Source organism: Microcebus murinus, chromosome 6 (assembly GCF_040939455.1).
Source record: "Microcebus murinus isolate Inina chromosome 6, M.murinus_Inina_mat1.0, whole genome shotgun sequence".
NCBI classification, from domain to species: Eukaryota; Metazoa; Chordata; class Mammalia; order Primates; family Cheirogaleidae; genus Microcebus; species Microcebus murinus.
Genome location: NC_134109.1, coordinates 722004 through 740246, shown reverse-complemented (window position 1 = coordinate 740246; position 18243 = coordinate 722004). Strand labels below are relative to the sequence as shown.

Genomic DNA, 18243 nt, shown 5'->3' with positions numbered 1-18243 from the left:
GCTCCAACTATTCTATTCAGCTAACAGGATAATACAAAAGGTGCTAGATCATCATTGAAATTTGTGGCTGGGTATAACTCAATGGTATATGGATACCACATTTTATTAATTTGCTCATGTATTATTTGGCACTTGGGTAAAATTTTATTTATTTTTGATTGACAAACAATAATTATATATATTGAAGGAATGCAATGGGATGTCAACACATGTATACATTGTAGAATGATCAAATCAGCATAATTAGCATGTCAATCACCTTCAAATATTTGTTATTTCTTTGTAGTGAGAATATTTAAAATCCTGTTCCAGCTATTTTCAAGTATGCAATACATAATTGTTAACAATAGTTATACTGTGCAATAGAACAGAGAGTAGTTGTGATTGGCATAATTGGAAATCTAAAATATACTAAAATAACATATGATAAAATATAAAAAGGTATTGCCAGGCTTTTGGTCCTCTTCAATGAAGGCTGTAAGTATCTTACACACTGCAGAAATTCACTGTTGAAAATACTGCATATCCTTAATACTGAAGCACATATTACAATTATATCTAGGAAACCAAGAAAAAATTTTAAAAAGTACTCCTATACTCGTATGGTTTTGCCATATACAATAGGGACAAAGAGGTACATCTCACCTTAAACACTGTAAGTATTCCCTTGCCTAAATCACCATGGTCATAGCACACATCGTTCCAAAATACTCTACTGTGGGCTTGGATGCTCTCACTGCAGAGTAGTAAGGTAAAATGAAGTTAATTCATTATGACTTACAATTAGATGTGACAAAAAAAGACTCCATGCATCACCTCCTTACAATAGTAAATACAGGCTGACTTAAGTCAAAATAGACTTTTCAAAGATGAACACCATTCGCAGGAGTAGTTTAGAACAGAAGTGATTATCCCAACTGCATTTGATGTAGCCATCCCCATTTGATATGTTTAACTGGGAAATACTGAAGGGCATCTCAGGGTAGATTACTGCAAATGTCACGTTGTGGCTCCAGACACTGTCACCACATGCATCTTACTGAAATCGCTGATTCCTTTCAATCAGCAATGTGTAAATAGTTTTCTCTTGAAGATTTGGTGGCTGTGCTCTGATAGGGGCACATTTAAACAGGCTCCCAGCTGCAGTTAATTTGCCAAAGCAAATTTATTGACAAAAGGAACCTATAAACATCAGTAATTATAAAATAATCATGAATTACGTGAAACATATACTATTGCCTTGAGCAAATAAACTAAGAAAATAAGCATGTTGCTAACTCTAGACATGAATATTCAAAGCTGATACTGTGAAGACAGAATTCTTTGCTGACTTGTGTTGCCCTGTACTTTTCACACATTCCCATGAGAGACATGTGCAGCCACTCCCATCACATCATTCCTTTTTGCTGTATGTCAGATGTGCTGCTTCCACACACACAGAGATCCCAACTAACAGGTCCAGAGGTGGTGGTTCCTCCATAATGAAGCTGTCTCTCCTTCTACTCCTACTGTGACGACCACTCATTTAAGGAACAGCGTCTCTCAAGCCCTCACAGGAGCCTCCCAGGCTGATTTCCATGCCCCTCACTTTATTCCAGAATCACGCAACATCAGGTCCCTTCATCAGATGCCACTTCTCTTGGACAGACTCTGGTGCACCTGCCCAAGCCCTTGCAGACTCACCCTACAGAGTTACTGTGTCTTGTTCTCCCCAGGAGGACACCTGCCTTCTTTTCCATAATGTCCAGGCTCCTCACCCATACTATGAGTGACCATTCTCCTGTGGCCACTTTATGGCCAACCACAGCATCCTGTACCATGATATGTGCTCACCAACACTTGAGCTTTGCAGCTTTCTTGGGATTTATATAAATCAAGTGTGTTTTAATGCTTTAGTAATTTTGAATTAAAAATACTATAGACAACTAAAATCAACAAAATAACTCTAAAGGACAGTAGTCACATCTGTCCTCTGGTCCTGTTGCTTCCTCCACACTCCCTCATATGCAGGGTGGTGTCACCACCTTCCTGTCTGACTCTGTAGTCATGTCAAGGCAGGGACTGTACAAGGTCCAAAGCCTCTCACACTGTTATCAGATTCCTACTTACAATGAGGATACATCTGTGTCTAAAGGTAGACATGGAAATAACTCAAGAATGGAAATGTCTTCATAAGATGGATGTTGTGCATAATTTTACACAAGTATCTCCCATGATGAAGACTGAGTTATGGAAGAAATCTTTTGTGAATTCCATGTGGTTTAGAGACAAATCCTTGTTCAATACATGACACAGGTTCCTTTTTGATAATTATGGGTATCAGAGTAAAAACAAGGAATAATTTTACTCTCCATAGCAAGGAAGAGAACATAGGAGAGGGCAGTCAGGAGGAGCAGAAGGGGGAGGATGATGAAGCTCTTGCACAGGAGACCATCTGCGGCAGGTACTTCATACATGAGGGACTTGATTCAGGGTGCTGTGTTGTCATGTAGAGCCACAAAGACAGCTGTCACAAGGACCTGGATGCTACCACAGAGCAGTCAGCACACTGAGGGTTCCACCTGCAGGTCTCACTAATGCCACAGGTGTTGAAGGTGACTCTGTGAGAGACTCAATGGACACATCCCACTTTGAGTAATCAATCTTATTTTCTCAGCTACTAATGGCCACTTGCATTTTCAAAGTGAGTCCATGAACAGGTGACAGCAGGAGGGTCCCAGCAATGATGGTGAGACAGTCCCATCAAGCTTTCCCAGCTGTGTCTGTGGCTCTGACAGTATTTGTGTTCATCAAAGTCCTGTCTCAAGGAGAGAGACGTGAGGTCCAGGGTGCTTTTCCAGACACTGTGCTGTTTCCAAGGGAGAGGCAAAAAAGGGGCTTCTGTAATTTCAACAATCTAAGCAGAAACATCTACATCGCCCCCACACAAACTGCATGATTGAATGGCATGAACTGACCCAACTCCATAGCAACCCCTGAATATACTGGATTTGAAGCTGATTCAAGTAAGGAGACCTTTACCCAAGTTAGTTGGTCCAGTGAAGCTCCTCTGAAAAATAACACACTTTGGGCTGTACCCAGCTTTGTCTGAATTCAAACTGACTATTCTATTTATCCACCGATCCCTTTCAAATATCCAAGATTTAAACGCGAATGATGGAGAGGGGAATGGAGAGCCCCGGCAGCAGCAGTTTAGAGGTCTGCGGGTGCATAAAGGGTGCCTGGAGACGTGTCTACGCAGGTGTGAGAGGCCTCACCGGGCTTCCTCCCAAAGCCGGTCCTGGACCAGCTCCAGCCACATGCCTGGCTAAAGGGAGGGAGGAGAGTCCCGGTCCCTGTGTGCTCATCCGCGCCCCGCCCAGGCAGAGACAGGCCAGCACGCCCTGTCCCTGCACACTGAGGTCGCTCCCACAGGGACACCCACAGGCGCTGGACTCACCATAGCTCGCGCTGAGGACCGGAAGTCGCTCCTCCCTTGAGTGCTGCCTCCAGGAGTCCCGGCCTTGTGGGACAGACCGCGGGGAGTCCTGAGGCTCCGTGTCCGGGCTGCGGTTCCCACTCGGGGTGCCCCAGGACCTGCTGCGGAGCCAGGGAACTGCCGACCACAGGGGGCTGGGTCCTACCGGTGTTGACACGCTGCTCTGGGCTGTGTCTCCTGTCCCTCGGGATCTTCCTGCCGGCTGGGTGGCGCCACAGCACGTGCGTGGGCTACACAGCTGGAGACGCCGCCCACGGCTGGCACCGGGAGGACCGGTGCGTCTACACGGGAGGTAAGGCTCTGGGCGTGGGGTGCACACCTGTGCTGTGGTGGCCGCGCAGGTGCCAGCGCCTCCTCACAGCCTCCCCAGCTGGACTGGGAGGAAGGTCATCACCCCCGGAAATGGTCCTCCTGGGTGACTTCCGGTGACCACGAATCCGCATCCTCTTCCTGTTTCTTATTGTTGTGAATTCACACTTTGTCCTGTGATGGTTCTGGGGACACAGTGAGGGTGTGACTGCTGAATGCGAGGTGGGATCACCAGATCCCTCTAGACAACACGTCCACGACCTAATGAACCTATTTCTTGCGTTCAGAACAGTTTTCATCAGTCTCTTAACAATTCCGGGATGCAAAATGAATTATTTTAGCTATATTCACAGCTCGGTGCCATAGACCTCAAAACTCATCGTGTCAAATTGAGGCTTTGTACCCTTTGTCCATCATCCCACTATTCCTTTCACCCCTGGCATCTGGTAACCGCCATTCTACTCCTTGCTTTACTGTCTTGTACTGTTTGGAATTCCACATGTATAAAACATATTTGAATCAGGCAGCCTTTGTCTTTCTGGGTCAGGATGATTGAATTTGCACAGTGTTTTTCAGTTCCACCCATGTTGTCACAAACGACAGCTTTTCTTTTACTTCTTTCTTCCCCATTTTTGTTTTTCTGGTGACTAGCATTTCATTGTTTATATAGACTTTTCTTTATCCATTCATCTGTTGGAGACATGCGGGATGATTCAGTAACTAGATCATTGTCCTTCACAGTGTGCTGCAATAAACAGTGGACCGCAGGCATCGCTTGGCATACTCATTTCAAATATTTTTGGTAAATTCCCCGAAGTGCAATAGCAGCATCATATGATACTTCTTTTGGTTTTTTAAGGGACCTCCATACCATGTTCTCTATTGGCTGTACTAACTTACATTTCCACAAACAGTGCATGAGTCCTGTTTTCTTCACAAGCCAGCCAGCAAGTGTTACATTTCATCTATTTGATACTAACCCTTCTATTAATAATATGAGTGAGGTGATATGTTATTGAGGTTTAATTTCATTTCCCTAATAGACAGTGATATTGAACATTTTCTTCACATATCTGTTGGTCATTTATAATTCTTCTTTTGGGAAAATTCCCATTCAGATCTCTTTCTCATGTTTTCATTGATTATTTTTTGGACAGCTTTCAAAAATATATTTATATATACTGAATATTAACCTCTTATCAGATATATAGTTTGCAAATATTTTCTTCCAAAATGTAGGTTTTCTTCACTTTGTTAATTGTTTCCTTTCTTATGCAGATGGTTTCCAGTTTGATTTTTATCCCATTTGATGATTTTGTTTTGCCTTTTTGCATTTGCAAGTAAAATCTAGAAATGTATGACTCAGATGAATGGTGTGCAGTTTCCCCCTACATTTTTTTTCAAGGAGTTTTATTATTTCAGGTTATATGCTCACCTTCAATCCATTTGGAGTGGATTCTTGTATATTGTGTGATGTAAGGGCTCATTTTAATTCTTCGATATGTGGATATTCAATAATCCCAATGCAATTTCTGAACAAGCCTTTCTTCACCTTTGTGTATTCTTGGCAATACGGTTGAAAATCAATTGATGGTTGAGTCTAGGTTCATTTCTGGGCTTTTTATTCTGTTCTTTTGGTTTATTTATGTATTTTTATGCCAGTACCATGCTGTTTTATGTACATCACTTTGTGATATAGTTTGAAATCAGGTAGTGTGATGTATCTCATTTGGTCCGTTTAGTTCATGGTTTCCTTATCTGCTAAATTGTTAGGATTGTGTGTTATTTTATTGATATGTCAAATTACATAGAAATATTGGAAACAATTGCTTTGAATATTTTATAGTATGGACATTATAACAATATTCATTCCTTCAATCTATGAACTTATGTGTCTTTCCATGCATTCGTGTTTTCCTTATTTTCTGTCATGAAATTTTTGTTGTATTCCTTGTGCAGATCTTTCATCTCCTTGATTAAATTTATTCCTAATTATTTTATATTTTGTACCTATTATACATGGGATTTTTCTTTTCATTTTTTGGAAAGTTCACTGAGAATGTATACAATGCTACCAATTTTTGTGTTTTTATTTGGTACCCGAAAATTTATTGCATTCATGTATTGGATCCAATTTTTTGTGTCTGTGGTGTCTTTAGGGTTCTCTCTGTGTAAAATCATGTGGACAGCAAACAATGACAATTTTACTTTTTTTTTTCATATTTGTATGCGTTTTACTTTTTTCTCTTGCCTAATTACTCTGATAAGGACTTCCACCACTATGACCAAAAGAAGCGGCAATAGTGGGCATTCTTACTTTGTTGCAAATTTTAGATGAAAGCTTTTCAATTAGTATGGATCTTTTCTTTATTATGCTATTGATTATAATGTTAGCTGTTGGTTTAGCATACATGACCTGTATTGGATTTTGTTACACTCCTTCTGCATCTAGTTTTGAATAGTTTTTTTTAAATCAAAAATGTATGTTAAACTTTGTTACATAATTTTTCTGCATCTCATGTCATGATCTTGTGGTTTTTGTGGTACATCCTGATAATATGATGTATCCCATTTATTGAATTGCATATGTTGAATCATCATTGCATCCTAGGGATGAATTGAATTTTATCATGTTGCCTTGTACTATTAATGTGTTATAGAATACAGATTGTATTTTATTGAGAATATTTTCATGTATGTTTATCAAGGATATTTAGGTACAATTTTATTTTCTTGTGATGTGCTTGATTAGCTTTGTTACCAGGAGAAATCAGGTCCCAAACAAAGAATTTGGAAGTACTCCCTCATCTTCCTTTTTTGCAAGAGTTCATGAATGATTTGTTTTATTTCTTCATTAAATGTCCAATGGAGACAACAGTGAATCTTTCAAATCCTGGATAATATGTAGTGACTACTCCTCTGTTTTGTTTGCTGGTCATTTTATACATGTACCATTGGTTTCTAGTTTTCTTGCTGACTTCTTTGTGGTTTGATGGTTTTTTGTAGCACTATGCTTTGAATACTTTCTATCTTTCTTTCATGTCTAGTATAGATTTTACATTTGTTGTTACCATGAAACTTACATAAAACACCTTACACTTAAAAAAGAGAATTGTTTGCTCCTCAATGACCAACACAGCGTAGCAAACACAAAACCGTTCCATGATGTAAGGATGTTGATTGAGGATCAATGATTTATTGTGGCAAAGATTGTACTGAAAGTTTATGGGTAGCAGATAATGCAAAAAAAAAAAAAATAAGAAGCTTAAATTTGTATTGAAATGATGTCCCAAGTCATCCCATTTCACATGAAGAAGCCAGGGCATTACAAGGAAAACTCTAAGAGCCCTGAAGAAGAAGAATGACAGGCAGGGACAGGAAATTCCAGGATCTGGAAAGAATCCTTAGCTTCCCTCCACACCTGCTGCTGAGTTGGGGATGAGCCTCTGGTGGGCCTCGAGCACCCCCGGAGGCCTCGTGTGCCCCTGCAGGTCTGTGTCTGGGCTCCCCCTGATGTCCCCTCTCTGTGTCTGGCACAGACACACAGGGCTGTGTCCTAAGTTCCTGGGGAAGTCAGCTGCAGGGACACCTGGATCCTGGACGTGCTTCTGGGGTCAAAGACGACTCTTTACGGACTGGCTATGCCTTAAGTTCCCATCATCACGGAGGCACCTCATCCATGACAGACCCTTCCCCATGGGCCGGGGGACCCAGTCCCACAGCAGCCACTGGTGGTGGTGGAGAATCCTCAAACAGGACAGGTGAGGAGAGGGTCTGCACAACTTCCCCAGCCCCGGGCCCACTCCTGCTGCTGCCTGGGACAGGACACCTGGGGACACCTGAGGACAAAGTGGACCCGATCCTGCCATCATGTGTTGTCAAAACTGTCCCCTGGGCCCATGAGCGACAGCTGAGACACCATCCCACCTTGCCATAGACCACATCTCCGACCTTCCCAGAGACCTCAGCCCTGTGTGAGGATGGAACTGTGAGCTTCCCCAGCCCAGCATGAATTAACCTTCTCATCTGAATGAGAGTTGCCTGTGGGGAGCCCTGTCTTATAAATGGGGAAGGACTGAGATCTGGATTCTCCTGTGTTTCCCAGGCCCTGGGGGACATTTCTGATCTTAGCCCCAGGAGGACAACTTTGGAGTTCGAATGAGACTACGATGCTCATTTTAAACATGGCAAAGGAGGGCCAAGTATTGTGAGCACAGACTCACCTTTGCTCAAGTTCCCCCTCCCACCAGCCCTTACAAGACCCCAGCCCCACTTTCCCCCATGATCTGAGGACTTCTCCTCCATGCTCAGCCCAGCACATCTCCTGATTGCATGTGGCTCTTGTCACCCTGGAAGCTTCTTAGGATGTTGCATTAGTTGATAGGTAGATAGATAGATAGACAGATACAGATAGATAGATAAATAGATTTCAGATAGATAAGTAGACAGAAAGATAGCTATGGACAGACAGATAGACAGATACATTAAAGGGAAGACAGAGCCCATGGGATCTGCTAGCATGGCTTGGTCCAACTCTGCTGGCCTGAGACCAGTGGGTGACTCTCAGTCTGAAACCTAAGGCCAGAGAACCTGGTGTGCTGATGTGCAGGTGCAGGAGGAGAAGGATGTCCCAGCTCCTGAAGAGGGAGAGAGGGAATGACTGTGCCTCCTGCTGCCTTTCCAGCTGTCTGAGCTCCCAGCTGATTGCACCCTGCCCACCCACCTGAGCGCAGATGATGCCAGTCATTCCACTGACTGACAGTCTCCTCTGCAAACACCCTCACAGACACACCCAGAAGTAATACTTTACCACCTCTGCAGGTATTCTTTAATGCAACCTATTTAGCAGGTAAAATTCACCCTCACGGGGACCTGTTTGATGAACACACTAACGGAGTGGGAGAAACACAATGATCTGGTTCATCAAAACATCACTGAAGATATTTCACAGATAATCAACTCCATTTCCCCTCTGCTTTCATAATCCTACATCAAAGAGAGGCTCGGTCCTCCTAGTCCCCGTCACAGTCTCAGCCCAGCACAGCTGCATCTCCCTCAAGGTTTCTGAACACCTCAGGATGTGATTTGTCACACTGTGTTTCTTGCACAGTAATACACAGCCGTGTCCTCAAGTCTCAGATTGCTTAGCTCCATGAAAGCTGTGTTTGTGGATGTGGTCGCTGTCATGGTGACTCGGCCCTGGAACTTCTGCGCGTAACTTGTGGAACCATCTTCAGGATCAACACCTCCCATCCACTCCAGCCCTTGTCCAGGGGCCTGTTTCACCCATTCTATATAGTAGCTGGTGAAGGTGTATCCGGAAGCCCTGCAGGACACCTTCACAGAGGCCCCAGGTGGCCTCACCTCAGCCCCGGACTGCACCAGCTGGACCTGGGAGTGGGCACCTGTGCAGAGGAGACAGGACTGGGTGAACCCACCTTGCCTGGTTCCAGTCCCTTCCTCACCCTGGGACTGGGGAGACCCTCACATGTAGCTGCTGCCACCAGGAAGAGGATCCTCCAGGTCCAGTCCATGGTGAGGAGCTGAGCTCTCAGGGGCTTCTCCAGTGGGGGGACGTGGCTTAGGGTGATGCTCTCAGGGCACAGGCATAGCTGTATTTACCTCAGCAGACCTCGGGTAGTTTGCATATTCATGAGGTGGGGCATTTCATAGCCCTAGACCTGCCACAGCATAAGAAGGAGCAACATGAGGATACGTGGACCATGCAACAACAGGGAGATGCTGAGGACAGGGGTTCCTGCAACCCCCTTGCACTCTATGTGCACAGAGGTCCTCCCACTGAAAAACAAGCCCCAAATACACGTTCTTCACTGTGAATCCACATGTGAATTGCATGGTCAGCTCCAGCACCACCTACGGGCTTTGGCATCTGTATATCTTCTTCTTTGTATTAGTGAAATTCTTGAAATGTTCTACCCAGTTATATGTAAAAAGCTTCCCTTGCCTCCAGCTGCTTACTCTTAACACATGTAGGAGGGCTAGAGACCCTTTGTAAATGTGGCTTTCACTAAAGTACTGTGTTACATAAACACAGCTGAGTAGGATATTCATACAAATGTCAACATATCATATAAAATTATTATTATACATTTTCAGAAAAGAAATACGCAGTCCCTAAGAGCAACCCCCTCCCAGCCTCCTGTGCATTGCTGCTGGGCGGCAGCCTGTGCTGGGTGCTCCTGAGCACACCCTGCAACCCAGCCCCACCTGCAGGGGAGGTTCCCTCTGGACTCTCAGAACATCTTCCTCCCAGTGTCCCTAGCCCAGTGTGACCTCACTGTGCCCTGGGTCACATGCTCCTTCACGGGCAGCATGTGATTTTGACCAGAAACTGTGAACTGGCCTTTTTAAACCCAGGGAATTCTGCAGGGAGGCCACAAGCAAGGATTCTATGAAACCATCAGGGAGCCCCTTCCCCAGTGCTCCACGTGCCCTAGTACGGTCACACCCACAGTGGGCCAGAAACCCTCAGGGGTTATGGAGGAGCCTCATATTTTATTTAAGGTCCTCTGCTCAAATGTAACTTTAACACACAGCTAATGGGCTGGCCCAGAACCCACCACACTGCTAATCCTGTAGCACACTCACACACACACACACACACACACACACACACACACACACACTGTGGCCAGTGTTCACAGCTGTGGGAGGACCACTTCTCTTCTTCTCTGCATGCTGCACATGGGTCGAGTCCACACACTGACCTTGGGCCTGGGTATGTGCCCTTGTCAGACAGAAAACAGCAAACACCTCACAACTGGAGAAAGGCACTTGCACACGTTGTGGGTTTGCTTGTTCTCCCAGCAAGAGAGACCCTGCAGATGCTTGCCCATAGAGGGTCAAACCCGGCAGAGCCATATGTAGTCAGTGCAGAGAACACCAAGCTGCCTGGACTCTGGGGAGGGCCACACTGGCCCCTAGCTCAGCAGGTCCCCCTCTCAGAGACACAGCCAGGATCCTGAGAGCAGGGCCCTGGGGACTTGGATGGGACATCGCCCCAGGGGATGAAGCAAGAACTGATCTTGGAAGAGGGGACTCAGGAGGGAGAGCTGTCAGACTCCCTGAAACAGGGTCTAGGATGGGCCACTACTTACTAATTCCACTATGGGGAATATATTGGGGGACCCTGTAGCTCTGCCACCTGGGCAGGTGGGCTCCACAGGGTGAATGACTTGTGTTTTCATGACTGTAGTCGCAGGAACAGAGAAGAGCTGCACTTGAAAACCCCAGGTAAGGATACATGTGTGCTTCCAAGTCCAGGCTTCAGTGGATGCTGCACACGGGCCCACATGTCTCCTCTGGGGTGAGCAGGGGCTGCATGTGGCCTGAGGAGGACTCAGGCAATTGCACCAAGGTCCCAGATGTCCCAACCCATAGCAGGGCCCTTTGTAGTGTGCCTACCCAGTGCCTCCTGCCCAGAGAAAGGGGCTGTGTCTGGCCCCAAACACAGGCTGTGTCTAAGAACCCACTTTTGCCATCAAAGAGGCCATAAAAGTGCAGAGATGCTGGGTGTCCTCAGTTCACTGCTTCCCAGGAGACCAGCAGTGGTGTGAGCCAGGTGCGGAAGGTCCACTGGGAACTCACAACTGAGGAAAGTTAGGTCCTGATAATTCAAAGGAGGAGTTATCAGCCAGCTCAGGAGTTCCTGCTCAGCCAGGTCAGCTCCTGGGCAGGGCAGCTGCCTGGTGAGTGTGGTTCCTGCCCTCTGAGGGAGGCCAGGCTTCCACAGGGGTCCCTCCTCACCAGCAAGGAAGGTGGCCTTGTCCATCCTCATGTGCCCAGCCTGATGGTCATCTCCCCTTCCTGACCTCCTGCCCTGTGGCCCACAGGCCCTGCATCTGACACAGGGGCAGAGGCACTTCTTAGTCACCCCTGCAATTGCCCAAGCCCAGGTCACTGCAGGAGAGACCTCAGTGTCCCTGGTTCTGATGCTGGATGAACCCAAGGGATTTACAAGGATATGTTGAATATTACCATGAGGAGAAGAGAAACTTTTCAAATACCACAAAGGATGAGAAAGAAGTGAGTCCGAGGATGGTGATAGAGGGTTGCTGAACATGTAGCTGTCAGAGGGTCCAGGTTCCTCTAGTGACCTGAGTTTTGTCCCCCTGTGTGTCTGGGCTTCCCAAGGTTCTCCTGTTCAGATAGACTCTGTCATCACATACTGAGCTTTCACCCACTCTCATCATGCTGCTGGGGTGAAGAAGTTTGAGGAGGGGGAAGATGGATATTGTTATGACTACGTCTCACTGACTCAGTCATCCTCTTCCCCTGGGCTGTGACCATCACCAGGAGCCCCCAGTAATAGAGGTCATTTGCACCTGTGCTCTACTCCCTTCTGTGGGAATGGTGACCTGGACTATGGCCCTTAGTCCTCAAAATTTTTTATTATTTCCTCTCATAGGAGATACAGGGCGAAAGGAGGGTCCTGGAAGAGGCACAGTTCTCCTCCCTGGCTAACACTCTGCAAATGACTTTCCTCCAGAGAGTGTGTCTGCACCAGCCTCAGGGCGCAGGTCTCAGGGAACACCCTTCCCTTCTGATCTCACGTACCTGTTCATTAGCAGACAGGCAGTGCTTTTGGAATCATCTCATGAGATGGTGAATCTGCCTTTCTCAGATAAAGCAGATTCTGCTGTGCCGACATTAGCCTTTTTTCTAATAAAACCAACCCACTCCAGCCCCTTCCCTGGAGCCTGGTGTACCCAGTTAATGTAGTAGTCACTGAAGGTGAATCCAGAGGCTGCACAGGAGAGTCTCATGGACCCCCCAGGCTGGACCAGGCCTCCCCCAGACTCCACCAGCTGCCCCTCACACTGGACACCTGCAAACACAGACACATCCTGGGCAGAAACTGCCTGAAACACACCCGCTGTTTCTCTCACTCACATCCACTCATACACCCAACGTCTCTAGTTCTCCATGAAACAAGCTACCGATGAGACTGCAACACTGTGTTGATAGTTTAGGCACATACTTTATATTGTAGTACTGCTTATTATTTGAAATATAATAAACTACAATCTTTATTTTAATTTCAACATTTCATATTTAATAACCTAAAAATATCTATAATGACTTTTTTTTTCCTACTAGGCCTCCCCCGAGCACTATAACGTGATCCAGTCTGCAGCATCAGTTACATTAATAATAACCACAAATGTCACAAGATCTGCTTTATCTTCACAGCAGACATAATTATCTCTTCCCTGGAGATGAACACACACTTGCAACCTATCCACAAAAGGGTCATATGCACAATTTCCTTCTCCTTGAGCAGTAACTTAAATCATTGTCACTCCAATATCACAACACACACACCTGCTGAAGGGAGGACAGACCTTTCCCATCTGTTCAAATCATGGACCCAGTGACCACCATGTAAGCAACCTCTCACCGTGATCTGCACGTTAGGCCTGCCTCTCCTCTCCAGTGTCCTATAGCACCTCGGCCCAGATCTTCAGCTGTAACATGAACCAAGATTTGTGCTAGTATTTTGGCCCCCATAACTTCTGGGGATTGTCCTATCACTTAAATTCAGGGTGGTAGATTTTTATTTATTTATAATAATTTCTTTGACTAATATGTTTGAATATCCAGGTGGAACAAGGGGGTGATCAAAGCTCTGCTCATGAAATGATATGCAGGAAAGGGCCTTTCAGAGACAACAGGGTCTGACTCAGTCAGTGTGTGTGAGGACCCTGTGTTGAGGGTGCAGGACCTGCCCCAGCATCATAGGTGTGACATGTCAGGGCAGGGCCAGAGCAGGTGTGCCCTGGGCCATCAGAGGTGAGGCTCACACAGGTCCTATGTGGATCCTAGGAAAGGAAATGACACTACTAGAGGAGATGAGAATACTGACATCATTCTAAATAGCACACTTGTTAAATTATCACTTTTACCCCCAATGTACATCTTTCAGAGTGAAGCTCATGGGTGTGAGGCCACATCCTCAGGGTCACAGAGCTACTCAGAAGGGAGCTGTGCTCTGCACCAGGACTAACTCATAAGATCACAGCCACACGCCAGGACTCACTGACATGTGGACTCTGACTGCAGCTGTCAGGGGGTTGGTCAGAGGGAACCTGCTTCCTGCAGCAGAGAGTTTTCCTCTAACAAAGATAAGCACATCTCTTCTGCAAACCATTTATTATACAGTTCTATTGTCAAAAGTTGTGAAGTTTTTCCACTAGATATTGGGGAGAAACATGTTCATTGAATAAAAATTATTATAATTGGCAATGAGAAGACATGAACCGTGTAGAATATGCAGGTTTGTTCACAAAGACCAGGTTCCTGGGCCAGCATATCAGTAGCTGAGCAGCTTCCCCAGCTGTGTCTGCAGCACTGAGAGTATTTGTGTTCATCAAAGTCCTGTCTCAAGGAGAGAGTTCTGAGGTCCAGGCTGTTTTCCAGACACTCTGCTGTGTCCAAGGAAAGTGCAAGAAAGAGGCCTCTGTGATTTCAACAACCTAGGCAGAAACATCAACATCGTCCCAACATAAACTGCATGATTGGCTGGCATGAACTGACCCATCTCCATAGCAACCCCTGAATATACTTGGATTTGAAGCTCATTCAAGTAAGGAGACCTTTATCCAAGTTAGCTGGTCCGGGGAAGCTCCTGTGAAAAACAACAAACTTTAGACTGTACCCAGCTTTGTCTGAATGCAAAGTGACTATTCTATCTATCCACTGATCCCTTTCAAATGTCCAAGATTTAAATGTGAATCATGGAGAGGGGAACGGAGAGCCCCAGGCAGCCACAGTTTAGAGGTCTGCGCACCCACGAAGAGTGCCTGGAGACGTGTCTATGCAGGTATGGGAGTCCCCACAGCACCTCCTCCCAAATCTGGCTCTGACCCTGGGCCTCATCAGCTCCTGGACCAGCTCCTGCCATGTGCCCTGAGGCAGGGAGGTAGGAGAGTCAGGGTCTCTGTTGTCACAGCCTCGCCCTGCCCAGACAGAGACAGGCCAGCCCCGCCCTGTCCCTCACACTGAGTTTGCTCCTGCTGGGACACCCACAGGACCCTGGGTCACCTCTGTGGGCGCTGAGGGACACTAAATAGCTCCTCCCTCGAGTCGTGGGTCCAGGAGGCCCGGCCTTGTGGGACAGACCACGGGAGTCCTGAGGCTCCGTGCTGGGTCTGCGGTTCCCACTCGGGGTGCCCCAGGGCCTGCGGTAGAGCCGGGGCACAGGAACACCAGGGGCTGGGTCCTACCGGTCCTTGACGGTCCTCTCCAGGCTGTGTCGCCTGTGTATCGCCACGTCGCCACTGGCTGGGCGGCTCTGAGGCACGTGCGTGGGCCACAGAAGTGGAGACACTGCACCACCGCTGGCACGGGGAGGCCCGGCTGTGTCTACACGGGAGATAAGAATCTGGACACGGAGGGTGCACACCTGCGTGGAGGCTGCGCACCTGACAGCACCACGGAGCGTCCCAGCCTGACCCGAGAGAGATCACTGCCCCAGGAAACACTACACCTGGGTCACTTCCGGTCTGCCAGCTCTGCCTCCCACACCCCAGGAAGCTGCGAATCCCTGTCCTCTTGGTGTTTCTTCTTGATGTGAATCCACGAGTTGTCCTGCGTGTGGTTCTGGGCACAGACTGAGGCGGGACTGCGGAATGCGAGGTGGAATCACCAGATCCCTCTAGTCAACACGTCCACGGCCTAATGAACCTGTATCTTGTGTCCAGAACATTTTTCATCACTCTCTTAACGATTTGGGGATGTAAAATAAATTATTTTAGCTATATTGACAGCTTGGTGCCATAGACCTCAAAAAATTTTCGTGTCTAATTGAGGCTTTGTACCCTTTGCCCATCATCCCACTATTCCTTTCACCCCTGGCATCTGATAACCGCCATTCTACTCCTTGCTTTACTGTCTTGTACTGTTGGAAATTACACATGTATAAAATATATTTGAGTCACCCAGCCTTTGTCTTTCTGGGTCTGGCTGATTTAATTTTGTACAGTGTTTTTCAGTTCCACCCATGTTGTCATAGAGCGACAGCATTTCTTTTATTTCTTTCTTCCCTTTTTTTCCCCACTGACTAGTATTTCATTGTTTATGTAGACTTTTCCATATCCATTCATGTGTTGGAGGACAACAGTCTTTTCATCTCTTCAGATTTTTGCAAAATTGCTTGATATAGTTCAGTGACCAGATTATAGGGAGTATTTATTTACAAAAGTGCCATCCTGTTTATGAATTTACAACTTATAATTATGCAAGGTTCTTCTTTTTCTCTAATTACCACTTTTGTGTTGAAGTCTACTGTGTTTCATGTACGTGTAACTACCCCTGCTCTATATTGGTTTTCATTTTCATGAAATTTATTTTTCTATAGCTTCAGTTTCTGTCTATGTGCGTTCTTATAAGTTAGCTGTGTCTCTTGTACTAGAGAAATAGTTGAATATTTTAATTCATTTATTTGTTTAACCTTTCAGTCATCTTTCTTTTCATTGGATGATTTAATCCATTTATACTCCTAGTAATTTCAATATGTACTTACTACTCCTATGTTTTGTTTGCTGGTTGTTTTATACATGTATTGTTGGTTTCTAGTTTTCTTGCTGATTTCTTTGTGGTTTGGTGGTTTTCTGTAGCGGTATGCTTTGAGTACTTTGTATTTTTCTTTCATGTCTTGTATAGAATTTACATTTGTTGTTACCATGAGGCTTACATAAAACACCTTACACTTAAAAGTGTCTATTTTCAATAGATAACAACTGAATTGTCATTGCATACCAAAAATTTTACACTTTTACACACAGCCATTACATTTTATGTTTCTGATATCAGAATTCACATATTTTTGTAAGATAGTTATTAGTAATTTTGTATTTTAGCCCTTATATGAGAAATAAAATTGCTTGACACACCAATATTATAATTACAGAGTGCTCTCCATATGTCTCTATGTTAATTACACCATTATGTTTTGTGCTTTCATAAGCTTTATGTTATTAATCAATGGATGTTTTCAGCTAAAAACCCTCCTTTTGGCATTATAAGGCAGGCCTAATGAACTTAATTGTGTGGAGACCTTCTCAATTGTTTATGGTCCCATCACTGTCTGTGATGCTGAGCAGGTGTGTCAACCCATCCTGGTCACACCAGGTGCAGCACACACATTGGCAGCTCTGAGACAGTGATCACTGGCCATCCTGTGTCAGTGACCAGCCAGGCCCATGGGTGGCTCTGGGATCTGCAGGCAACTCCTGACATGGCCACCATGCATGTCTGGGGTCCTTAGCTCCACATCTGTTAGACATAAAGTTTCCTAGACGCGGAGCAGCCCTGGGATGTGTGGACCAGGTCTGTGTTTCTAATCCAAGTAAAAATAGGAATTTTATGGATCTCTTCCTTTTATAGCATCATAGCATATTATGGGGATGCAAGTGTTTGGGTTAAGTATGTTGTTAAGTGTATTGCTTTTGCCCCAGCCAAGTCAGAGCTTCAAGAGTGTCCACCCCTGACACAGTGCACACAACTTCTATTAGGTGTGTGTATACCCATCCCCCTGCCCTTCCCACCTGCCCTAACCAGGGAGATGTCCTAGTCAGGGAGTCCCACTGAGGTCTGTGTCCTGAGTTTGGTTCCAAAACGTTCAGCAGATTCCCTTGGGCCTCCTCAAGACTCTGATCCAAGTGATCATGGCAGGGTGATTTCTGCCCATGTGAGTGACCTTCTGCCTTGTGGGCAGGTGAGAATGTCTTCATTCACTACAACAAGATGTTTCTAATTCAGACACTACAGTAACAAGTGCAGAGACACAAAAGAAGGTCCCAGGATGAAATTTCTAGAGCAGAATCCACAAATTCTGACAGCAAATGAACAATTATAATCCCCTACCCCTGCCCTAGGCTGACTCTGCTCCTTGTGCCCACACGCCCCCTGGTGGCCCTCGCTCATAATCGCAGGAGGTGTGTGACTGGGCGATGCTGATGTCCCCTCACTGTGTCTCTCACACAGTAGTACGTGGCTGTGTCCTTGGTTCTCAGACTGTTCATTTGCAGAGAGACAGTGCTTTTGGAATCATCTCGTGAGATGGTGAATCTGCCTTTCACAGATGCAGCATATTCTGTTGTGCCACCGTTAGCCTTTTTTCTAATAAAACCAAACCACTCTCACCCCTTCCCTGGAGCTTGGCGGACACAATTCATGTAGTGGTCACTGAGGTGAATCCAGAGGCTGCACAGGAGAGTCTCAGCGACCCCTCAGGATGGACAAAGTCTCCCCCAGACTCCACCAGCTGCACCTCACACTGGACACCTGCAAACACAGACACATCCTGGGCAGAAGCTGCCTGACACACACCCACTGTTGCTCTCACACCCACTCACACACCCAGTGTCTCTAGTTCTCCATTAATTACCTTGTAACAGAGCAACAAGGAAAACCCAGCTCAGCCCAGACTCCAT

General features: G+C 45.9%; 1 pseudogene; it reads right to left on the bottom strand.

The window, feature by feature from the left end:
- Positions 1–15301: 15301 nt before the first annotated feature.
- LOC142871420 (immunoglobulin heavy variable 3-72-like) lies at positions 15302–18243 on the bottom strand (annotated as a pseudogene).